We start from the raw sequence: 11,982 nt of genomic DNA on the forward strand, positions 1-11,982 counted from the left end.
TACTTAGACCCAGGTTGCTGTCCACACTGTCTACCCCCTTGTTTCTCTTTTTGCCCTGCTCAGTCCCTAGTTTAAACACTCCTCCAGCCTTCTAGCCATCTTCTCCCCCAGCACAGCTGCACCCTCCCCATTAAGATGTAGCCCGTCCCTACGGTAGAGCCTGTAGCCGACAGCAAAGTCAGCCCAGTTCTCCAAGAACCCAAACCCCTCCTTCTTACACAAACTCCAGAGCCACTTGTTTACCTCCCTAAGATCCTGCTGCCTTTCTAGTGTGGCCTTAAGTGCAGGCAGTATTTCAGAAGATACTACCCTGGAGGTCTGTGCCCTAAGCTTGGACCCTAGGTCCCTGAAATCATTTTTGAGGGCCCTCCATTGACCTCCAATTTGTTCATTGGTGCCGATGTGCACCATGACCGCTGGATCCTCACCAGCCCCTCCCAGTAATCTGTCAATCCGATCCGCGATGTGTCGAACCCGAGTGCCAGGAAGACAACATACTGTTCGACGATCCCGGTCTTTATAGCAGATTGCCCTATCTGTCCCCCTTATAATTGAGTCCCCCACCACTAGGACCTGTCTAGCCTGCCCTGCGCTCCCCGTCCCCGTCTCGCTGCAGCAGTCACCTCCCTGGCGTTCAGAGGGCATGTCGTGCTGCAGCAGTGCTGGCTCTGTAATGACATCCCCCTCATCTGCCAACTTTGCAAACTTATTGGGTTGTGCCAGTTCAGGACCAACCTCCCTGGATCTATTCCCTCTATCCCTCCTTCTATCTGTCACCCAGATAACTGCCTGCTCCCCCTGCTCTTCCGTAGCACCATCCGCCCCCGCTTCTACCCCAGCGAGTGTCTGCTCAATGAGCAGCAAACTCCTTTCCATATTGTCAGTGGCTCTCAGTGTTGCCAGTTTAGATCCAGGATTTGGGCTCCCAAATGTGCAACGTGCTCGCATCTTGCGCAACAGTCTGCACCCTCGATTGGCATGGAGCTCATCCTAATGGGGATCTACAATTTACTTACAGAGGTAGTGAAGATTGACTAGATCACACTCCAAACACACCTCCACCTGTTCGGAACCACTCACTTTTTTTTTTTTATACGCTCACACAATTACTGCTTACTGTCGCACAGTCACCCAATTCTGCTTCACCTGCACCCCACACACAGGCACTTATACTGATTTTCTTCACTTACACACTCTCTCCCTTCGCCCGGTGGTATTTCGGGTGCGGTGTATACATGACGCACTCGGCCGTCTGAACAGGCGCATAAACAGGAGATGCATCTGTGGCTTGGGAATGGTTGCCTCTCGTTCATGCGATTTTCGGTTGCGCTGTGGCCATGACACGGCCGGACGAAAATCGCAGTGCCGGTGTGAAAGAGCCCTTAGGCAGATAACAGTTAATCATTGGCTGGAGGGCAGGTGGGCGGAGCTAGCCTGCAGCTCATGAATATCCAGGACTATTTCCTGTATTCCTCTATGCGGTGCTGCTACTGATAAAAGGCAGGTTTCTCCCAAAGTGCGGCACAGATCCACAGCAGACATATCACTGTGATCAGTGTGACGGGCACTCCCTAATGGTGCTCTCAGACAGGGATGCCATAGAGTGCCACTCTAATGAATAAAAGCAAAACCTTGGCTTGCAACACTTGACATAATAGGTGTCCAATATCTTATTGGACAGCTTTGTAGGAATCTCATAGAGCGTCATTAATGGTTTATAAGTTCACTGCAGACCAAGGCAAGAGGAGTTCACCATGGAATGATGTTGGCGAAGTCTACACCTCTGGGACTGATGAACATCGACTTTTCCCCAGCCTCTGAATGTGCCTTTCACTGACAGCAAGCAGAGATCTTGTAAAGGATGAAACGTGCTGTATGTAGAAAGTCTCAGGACTTCTCATCATCCAGCATACATATCACCCTCCCTCCCTGTGAAGCTGCGGCGAGAGATGTTAACGATAAACTTTAATTAGCGGGTTGGTAGATGTGAAGTAATTGAAGCGTTCTGAGCACCAAGTTCAACATGTCACCAGCCACAAATAATTACCGTACATCTTGGGTTAACGCTGGTTATATGTCTCTTTTGTCCTCGAGGACCATAAATGGCCTGGAGGTGAATTCCTGGAGAAGTCAGGCACGGCGCCTCTTATCTCCTAATGAACAGGTCTTACATGGATTAAGAATCGCAGTCATTAAGGCCAAATGAGCGGACAGAATCCGGCTACTGAGGGGCACCAATAGAAGGGACTGCGTTACCTCCGAGCAAAAAACGGGGCAATACAGGGTAATAGAACCACAACGGGGCCAATACAGGGTAATAGAACCGCAACGGGGCCAATACAGGGTAATAGAACCGCAACGGGGCCAATACAGGGTAATAGAACCGCAACGGGGCCAATACAGGGTAATAGAACCGCAACGGGGCCAATACAGGGTAATAGAACCGCAACGGGGCCAATACAGGGTAATAGAACCGCAACGGGGCCAATACAGGGTAATAGAACCGCAACGCACAATTTAATCCACGCAGTTTATTAATACATGGCGACCAGATTAAGAGACCAACCTGGTTAAACTCTGGTAATATTGCCTGCAAATGTCCAGGTTCAATTTCTGTTATTGTCTCTATTATCATCCCCTACAACAGTTTGAGCCTTCGTGAAGGAATAGTGTTCACACCCTCACTACCCTGACAGCAGGCCTGCTGACTAGCTAATAGTCCTTTTATGGTGCGTGCACCGTTCAGCTTGTAATGAGGCCAGCCTCACTTACGTTAGATGCATGTAATTACTGACTGGTTCTGATTAATTTGGAATCTTGACCACAGTTTCCATACTGTCCCCCTGTAGTAATATATATAAGGCCGTTCTGTTCCCCTGGTAGTAAAATGTAGCCATAAAGTTCCCCTGAAGTTATATATAGTTATATAGTAAAATAATAAGCATGCTCACCTCCTTCACAGTCCCGATTATCGCACTCGGAAAGTGCAATGTCCTCGTGCATGTGAAGCATTTTTGTGTTAAAAAATGCCTATTAGTACCAAGTAGCGGTGTGTGAGCCACTGAGAGCTGTAATCAGGGAACAGACCACCCGCTGTTCCCTGATTACATTCCCTTTTATCCGCCGGGGCTGACAGTTAATACAATGCAATCAGCTGTAATCAGCTCTCCGCAGGCAGAGCACAGCGTGCGGTACGTCTTATCAGCTCTTCTGCTGAAAGACGGTTTTCAAGCAGAACTGAAGACTGTCGTTTGGCAGAAAATTGAAAGATGGGCTCATTTACACCCAACGATTAGCGCTCAAAAGATGGCTTTTGAGCTAATTTTGAGTGATAATCGTTGTGTCTAAATGGGCCTTAGGGTGCGTTCACATGAACGTATATCGGCTCGGTTTTCACGCCGAGCCGATATACGTTGTCCTCATCTGCAGGGGGGGAGGATGGAAGAGCCCAGGAGCAGGAACTGAGCTCCCGCCCCCTCTCTGCCTGCTCTTTGCCCCTCTGCACTATTTGCAATGAGAGGAGGCGGAACGGGGGCGGGGCTAAGTTCCGAGACTTAGCCCCGCCCCGTTCCGCCTCTACCCATTGCAAATAGTGCAGAGGGGTGGAGAGGAGGCAGAGAGGGGGCAGAGAGGGGGCGGGAGCTCAGTTCCTGCTCCTGGGCTCTTCCAGCCTCCCCCCCCTGCACATGAGGACAACGTATATCGGCTCGGCGTGAAAAACGAGCCGATATACGTTCATGTGAACGCACCTTTAAGGTCTGCTTGCTGTCCTTCAGCTTCAGTATGGTAATCGTCTCACCAGGTGGAGCTCAGAATCTGTTCATAATGAATCCTCCGAGAGGAACATTGAATACACAACAACTCTGGTATTGATGGAACCATCCAGAATCGGATTACCAGATATTCTGTAATATTGTTTCATTGGCCGGTGAATCGGTAGCGCTAGACAGAAGTTATCAGTCGTCACCTTGTGGGTACTTTACATATAAATACTAATCCCTCAATGGTCGCTCCCGGGGCTGCAGCGATTCTCCGCCCGGAGTTTGTTGCAGCTACAGAATGAATGTAAAACTTTCCAGGACTGAATATAATGAAAAGTTATTTCAGATCTGCAATTTACATTTCAAAATATTCACTCCCAGGAGAGGAAAGATAACAGGTGCAGCGAGGAAACTGCGAGATAATGTGCGAAACATGACAATGAGGAGCTGCTGCCAGAAGAACCTGAATCTTGTGTTGTTACTTTATATTCTGCAGAAAGAAAAAAGTTTGGTGCCGCGCTCGAAAGAACAAGATGTTACTGTTGTCAGTAAGAGAAACAAATAATCTTGTAGCGATGAGACTTATTAATGGCTGACAACAAGAAATGATGTAACATCGAGGCTTCTTGGGTTTCTTCATCAGCATATCATATCTATAAGTAGCCTCACAAGCTTGTGCTCTTAGCATCACTTTTTTTGTCTACCTGAGAGAGACGGCAAGAGATGCCACATCAGGACCGGGAGCCCGAGGTCCTGTGTGGAGCAGTTGTGGGAACTGTCACAAGTCTGACAGAGGAAGATGCCCTGTAGACATCCCAAGCGGGGTAGTGACAGTGGCCCTGTGGGTTTCTGAACCTGAGATAATGGACTGTGTGATCAGCTATGTATGCTGTACAAGTTCATTGCTCTGAATAAATACTGGCAGGGCCAGTTTTAAAGATACTCCAAGTCTTCTGAGCCATTTCTACATGTGTGGTGCCCATTCTGGACTAAGAAGTCAGCGATCCGCAGGCAAGAAAAGCTCCCTTTGCCCCATATGGTGGAGGATGCGGGCACACAGAGTGGCGCACAAAGAGCTGCAGAGAGCAACACATGTACGATGGATACCTGCTGGGAGCAGTGCTGGATGCAGTTAAAGAGCCAAGAAGCTGGATTTTCGGTTGCTGGGGGGAGCAATAAAAAGACAAAAGATGTAGCCAATGTGGACCCTGTGGACCAGAATGTACAAGTAAAGGCCCTTCTGCATGCAAAGATAATCGCTCAAAAATAATTGTTACATGTAGACGCGAGCATCGTGCACTTTTTGTTTGAACAATGGATTTTAGCTCCACATAAAATCTTCTGTTTAGCAGCTATAAGACTCAGCAAATATATTCCATTTGAATGCATTTCACTCATCTTTCAAAAGACTGCCGGTCACACAGCGCACTCCGTGGGTTTTGCTTTGCATCTGCCATGATGAGAATGGAATCTGCAGGCAGATGTTTAAACACAGGCTCAGCTGACCAAACAACTCCCGGAGGAAAAATAAGCTCCTTTTACATGCAAATAAAGATGATTAAAGTATTAATGGCCATTAACCCCTTAGTGACGGAGCTTTTTTGTTTTTTTCTAATATCGTTTTTTCCTCACCCTTTCTAAAAAATCATAACTCCTTTATTTATCCATCGATCTAACTGTAAGAGGGCTCAATTTTTGCGGGATGAGTTGTATTTTTCACTGGTATTGTTTAGTGTACCATATAATGTATGGAGAAAAAACAATATTTCAGCCCCTCATATACAAACAGAAAATCATTACATGGAATAGTGAGTGTCCACTCACCTGGTGCGCAGTGGACTCCTCTGGATAGAGAAGCCACCGGCACCCGAAGTCCACAATAGCCTCAAACAACTTCTGGTCCACAATCCAAAGCAATAGGAGAGACGTCCCGGGGTTATAGCCCTCGTGGGACTATGTATATCCAAAAGAGATCAAATAGCAAAAAATACCCCCGCGCTCCGGAACCACGGAAACGATAATATTCTAATGCTGTGCTTTTATTGCAACGCGTTTCGGTGGTACATGGCCGCCTTTCTCAAGCAATACATCTATTTACAAATACACATCTTTATAAACACAATGAAATTATTCTTACTTGCAAACACACGCTCTCGGAGGACGCCGTGTCTCGGCGCCATCTTGGTATCACGAGGTCATCACGTGACACTATATGCCATTCTCGTCACGTGATAACACCCACGTCATTACATTCATTCATAAAAACGGGGCTCTATACTACGGTCTCTATCAGGAACATAATACATCACATGATCAGATCCATCGTTCATTATATAACATCCTATGGCTATTCAATATCCATTTATAACGGCATCAGCAGCTATTAGTTTAAAAATATTTTCTAAATATGATATATATGTATATAAAACGATCTTATATTTAAATACTTTAAAAAAATTAAATTATGCATATAACCCATTTTTTCTTTGCTAATACTAAGATGAATATATAATTTAACTTAAAGGGGTTGTCCCGCGCCGAAATGTTTTTTTGTTTTTTTTTCAATAGCCCCTCCCCCCCCCCCCCGTTCGGCGCGAGACAAACCCGATGCATGTGTTGAAAAAAAAAAAACGGATAGTACTTACCCGAATCCCCGCGCTCCGGTGACTTCTTACTTACCTTGCGAAGATGGCCGCCGGGATCTTCACCCTCGGTGGACCGCAGGTCTTCTGTGCGGTCCATTGCCGATTCCAGCCTCCTGATTGGCTGGAATCGGCACACGTGACGGGGCGGAGCTACGAGGAGCAGCTCTCCAGCACGAGCAGCCCCATTCAACACGGAGAAGACCGGACTGCGCAAGCGCGTCTAATTGGGCGATTAGACGCTGAAAATTAGACGGCACCATGGAGACGGGGACGCTAGCAACGGAACAGGTAAGTGAATAACTTCTGTATGGCTCATAATTAATGCACAATGTACATTACAAAGTGCATTAATATGGCCATACAGAAGTGTATACCCCCACTTTGTTTCGCGGGACAACCCCTTTAAGAAAACTACCATAAATTGATAGTATATAATTTGTACATATATTGATTAATAAAGTTATAAATTAACGATCGGGATTCCATCATAAAATTATATATATATGAATAAACGAATAAATCGCATAAAATGGCATAAAACCACACTATTATTGTGATAATTTAATTTCCTAACACCTAATTTGTCTATATATACATAGTTTATATTTAGAGATGAGCGAGCACCAAAATGTTCGGGTGCTCGTTACTCGGGACGAACTTCCCGCGATGTTCGAGGGTTCGTTTCGAGTAACGAACCCCATTGAAGTCAATGGGCGACCAGAACATTTTTGTATATCGCCGATGCTCGCTAAGGTTTCCTTGTGTAAAAATCTGGGCAATTCAAGAAAGTGATGGGAACGACACAGAAACGGATAGGGCAGGCGAGGGGCTACATGTTGGGCTGCATCTCAAGTTCCCAGGTCCCACTATTAAGCCACAATAGCGGCAAGAGTGGGCCCCCCCCCCTCCCAACAACTTTTACTTCTGAAAAGCCCTCATTAGCATGGCATACCTTTGCTAAGCACCACACTACCTACAACAAAGCACAATCACTGCCTGCATGACACTCCACTGCCACTTCTACTGGGTTACATGCTGCCCAACCGCCCCCCCCCTCCCCCCCACAGCGCACACCAAAGTGTCCCTGCGCAGCCTTCAGCTGCCCTCATGCCACACCACCCTCATGTCTATTTAGAAGTGCGTCTGCCATGAGGAGGAACCGCAGGCACACACTGCAGAGGTTGGCACGGCTAGGCAGCGACCCTCTTTAAAAGGGGCGGGGCGATAGCCCACAATGCTGTACAGAAGCAATGAGAAATAGAATCCTGTGCCACCGCCATCAGGAGCTGCACACGTGGGCATAGCAATGGGGAACCTATGTGCCACACACTATTCATTCTGTCAAGGTGTCTCTGCATGCCCCAGTTAGACCGGGCTTTTTAATTCATAGACACAGGCAGGTACAACTCCCTATTGTGAAGTCCCTGTGGACCGACAGCATGGGTGGCTCCCTGGAACCCACCGGCGATACACAAAAATATCCCATTGCATTGCCCAACACAGCTGAGGTAGTAATGTCGTGCTTAATGCAGGTGGGCTTCGGCCCACACTGCATGCCCCAGTCAGACTGGGGTTCTTTACAAGTGGACACATGTAGGTTAAACTCCGTGTGCACCTACAGCATGGGTGGCTCCCTGGAACCCACCGGCGGTACATAAAAATATCCCATTGCATTGCCCAACACAGCTGAGGTAATGTCAGGTTTAATGCAGGTGGGCTAAAAATTAATTTGATTACACTGTAGGTGAGGGCCCACAAAAATTGCTGTATCAACAGTACTAATGTACATCAGAAAAATTGGCCATGGCCAACCAAGAGGGCAGGTGAAACCCATTAATCGCTTTGGTTAATGTGGCTTAAGTGGTAACTAGGCCTGGAGGCAGCCCAGTTTAACGAAAAATTGGTTCAAGTTAAAGTTTCAACGCTTTTAAGAGCATTGAAATGTATAAAAATTGTTTAGAAAAATTATATGAGTGAGCCTTGTGGCCCTAAGAAAAATTGCCCGTTCGGCGTGATTACGTGAGGTTTCAGGAGGAGGAGCAGGAGGAGGAGGAGGAGGAATATTATACACAGATTGATGAAGCAGAAATGTCCCCGTTTTGGATGGTGAGAGAGAACGATGCTTCCATCCGCGGGTGCAGCCTACGTATTGTTTAGGTATCGCTGCTGTCCGCTGGTGGAGAAGAGAAGTCTGGGGAAATCCAGGCTTTGTTCATCTTGATGAGTGTAAGCCTGTCGGCACTGTCGGTTGACAGGCGGGTACGCTTATCTGTGATGATTCCCCCAGCCGCACTAAACACCCTCTCCGACAAGACGCTAGCCGCAGGACAAGCAAGCACCTCCAGGGCATACAGCGCGAGTTCAGGCCACGTGTCCAGCTTCGACACCCAGTAGTTGTAGGGGGCAGAGGCGTCACCGAGGACGGTCGTGCGATCGGCTACGTACTCCCTCACCATCCTTTTACAGTGCTCCCGCCAACTCAGCCTTGACTGGGGAGCGGTGACACAGTCTTGCTGGGGAGCCATAAAGCTGTCCAGGCCCTTAAAGACTGTTGCACTGCCTGGGCTGTACATGCTGCTCGATCTACGCACCTCCCCTGCTACCTGGCCCTCGGAACTGCGCCTTCTGCCACTACCGCTGTCGGATGGGAATTTTACCATCAGCTTGTCCGCCAGGGTCCTGTGGTATAGCAACACTCTCGAACCCCTTACCTCTTCGGGAATGAGAGTGGGAAGGTTCTCCTTATACCATGGGTCGAGCAGTGTGTACACCCAGTAATCCGTAGTGGCCAGAATGCGTGTAACGCGAGGGTCACGAGAAAGGCATCCTAACATGAAGTCAGCCATGTGTGCCAGGGTACCTGTACGCAACACATGGCTGTCCGCACTAGGAAGATCACTTTCAGGATCCTCCTCCTCCTCCTCCTCAGGCCATACACGCTGAAATGATGACAGGCAAGCAGCATGGGTACCCTCAGCAGTGGGCCAAGCTGTCTCTTCCCCCTCCTCCTCATGCTCCTCCCCCTCCTCCTGAACGCGCTGAGATATAGACAGGAGGGTGCTCTGACTATCCAGCGACATACTGTCTTCCCCCGGCTCTGTTTCCGAGCGCAAAGTGTCTGCCTTTATGGTTTGCAGGGAACTTCTCAAGATGCATAGCAGAGGAATGGTGACGCTAATGATTGCAGCATCGCCGCTCACCACCTGGGTAGACTGCTCAAAGTTTCCAAGGACCTGGCAGATGTCTGCCAACCAGGCCCACTCTTCTGTAAATAATTGAGGAGGCTGACTCCCACTGCGCCGCCCATGTTGGAGTTGGTATTCCACTATAGCTCTACGCTGCTCATAGAGCCTAGCCAACATGTGGAGCGTAGAGTTCCACCGTGTGGGCACGTCGCACAGCAGTCGGTGCACCGGCAGATTAAACCGATGTTGCAGGGTGCGCAGGGTGGCAGCGTCCGTGTGGGACTTGCGGAAATGTGCGCAGAGCCGGCGCACCTTTACGAGCAGGTCTGACAAGCGTGGGTAGCTTTTCAGAAAGCGCTGAACCACCAAATTAAAGACGTGGGCCAGGCATGGCACGTGCGTGAGGCTGCCGAGCTGCAGAGCCGCCACCAGGTTACGGCCGTTGTCACACACGACCATGCCCAGTTGGAGGCTCAGCGGCGCAAGCCAACGGTCGGTCTGCTCTGTCAGACCCTGCAGCAGTTCGTGGGCCGTGTGCCTCCTATCTCCTAAGCTGAGTAGTTTCAGCACGGCCTGCTGACGCTTGCCCACCGCTGTGCTGCCACGCCGCACGACACCGACTGCTGGCGACGTCCTGCTGCTGCTGACACATCTAGATTGCGAGACAGAGGTTGAGGAGGAGGAGGAGGGTGCTTTAGTGGAAGAAGCATACACCGCCGAACATACCACCACCGAGCTGGGGCCCGCAATTCTGGGGGTGGGTAGGACGTGAGCGGTCCCAGGCTCTGACTCTGTCCCAGCCTCCACTAAATTCACCCAATGTGCCGTCAGGGAGATGTAGTGGCCCTGCCCGCCTGTGCTTGTCCACGTGTCCGTAGTTAAGTGGACCTTGCCACTAACCGCATTGGTGAGGGCGCGTACAATGTTGCGGGAGACGTGGTCGTGCAGGGCTGGGACGGCACATCGGGAAAAGTAGTGGCGACTGGGAACTGAGTAGCGCGGGGCCGCCGCTGCCATCATAGCTTTGAAAGCCTCCGTTTCCACAACCTTATACGGCAGCATCTCAAGGCTGATAAATTTGGCTATGTGGACGGTTAACGCTTGAGCGTGCGGGTGCGTGGCGGCGTACTTGCGCTTGCGCTCCAACACTTGCGCTAGCGACGGCTGGACTGTGCGGTGCGAGACATTGCTGGATGGGGCCGAGGACAGCGGAGGTGAGGGTGTGGGTGCAGGCCATGAGACGGTCGTGCCTGTGTCCTCAGAGGGGGGTTGGATCTCAGTGGCAGGTTGGGGCACAGGGGGAGAGGCAGCGGTGCAAACCGGAGGCGGTGAACGGCCTTCGTCCCACCTTGTGGGGTGCTTGGCCATCATATGTCTGCGCATGCTGGTGGTGGTGAGGCTGTTGGTGGTGGCTCCCCGGCTGATCTTGGCGCGACAAAGGTTGCACACCACTGTTCGTCGGTCGTCAGGCGTCTCGGTGAAAAACTGCCAGACCTTAGAGCACCTTGGCCTCTGCAGGGTGGCATGGCGCGAGGGGGCGCTTTGGGAAACACTTGGTGGATTATTCGGTCTGGCCCTGCCTCTACCCCTGGCCACCGCACTGCCTCTTGCAACCTGCCCTACTGCTGCCCGTGCCTCCCCCTCTGAAGACCTGTCCTGTGTAGGCGTTGCACACCAGGTGGGGTCAGTCACCTCATCGTCCTGCTGCTCTTCCTCAGAATCCTCGGTGCGCTCCTCCCTCGGACTTACTGCCCTTACTACTACCTCACTGCAAGACCACTGTGTCTCATCGTCATCGTCCTCCTCACCCACTGAAAGGTCTTGAGACAGTTGCCGGAAGTCCCCAGCCTCATCCCCCGGACCCCGGGAACTTTCCAATGGTTGGGCATCAGTGACGATAAACTCATCTGGTGGGAGAGGAACCACTGCTGCCCAATCTGAGCAGGGGCCCGAGAACAGTTCCTGGGAGTCTTCCCGCTCCTGAGCATGTGTCATTGTAGTGGAGTGAGGAGGCTGGGAGGAAGGAGGAGCAGCAGCCAGAGGATTCGGATTTGCAGCAGTGGACAGCGCAGAACTGTGGCTGGACGATAGGTTGCTCGAAGCACTTTCTGCCATCCAGGACAGGACCTGCTCACACTGCTCATTTTCTAATAAAGGTCTCCCGCGTGGACCCATTAATTGGGCGATGAATGTGGGGACGCCAGAAACGTGCCTCTCTCGTAATCACGCAGCAGTCGGCTGCGACACACCTGGATCAGGAGCTCGGCCTGTGCCCACACCCTCACTTGTCCCTCCGCGTCCTCGGCCGCGTCCACGTCCTCTAGGCCTACCCCTACCCCTCAGCATGCTGTATTACCAGTGATTTGATTTCCCAGGCAGGAAAGAAATTGG

The sequence above is a fragment of the Eleutherodactylus coqui genome, chromosome 13 (genome assembly GCF_035609145.1).
Source record: "Eleutherodactylus coqui strain aEleCoq1 chromosome 13, aEleCoq1.hap1, whole genome shotgun sequence".
NCBI classification, from domain to species: domain Eukaryota; kingdom Metazoa; phylum Chordata; class Amphibia; order Anura; family Eleutherodactylidae; genus Eleutherodactylus; species Eleutherodactylus coqui.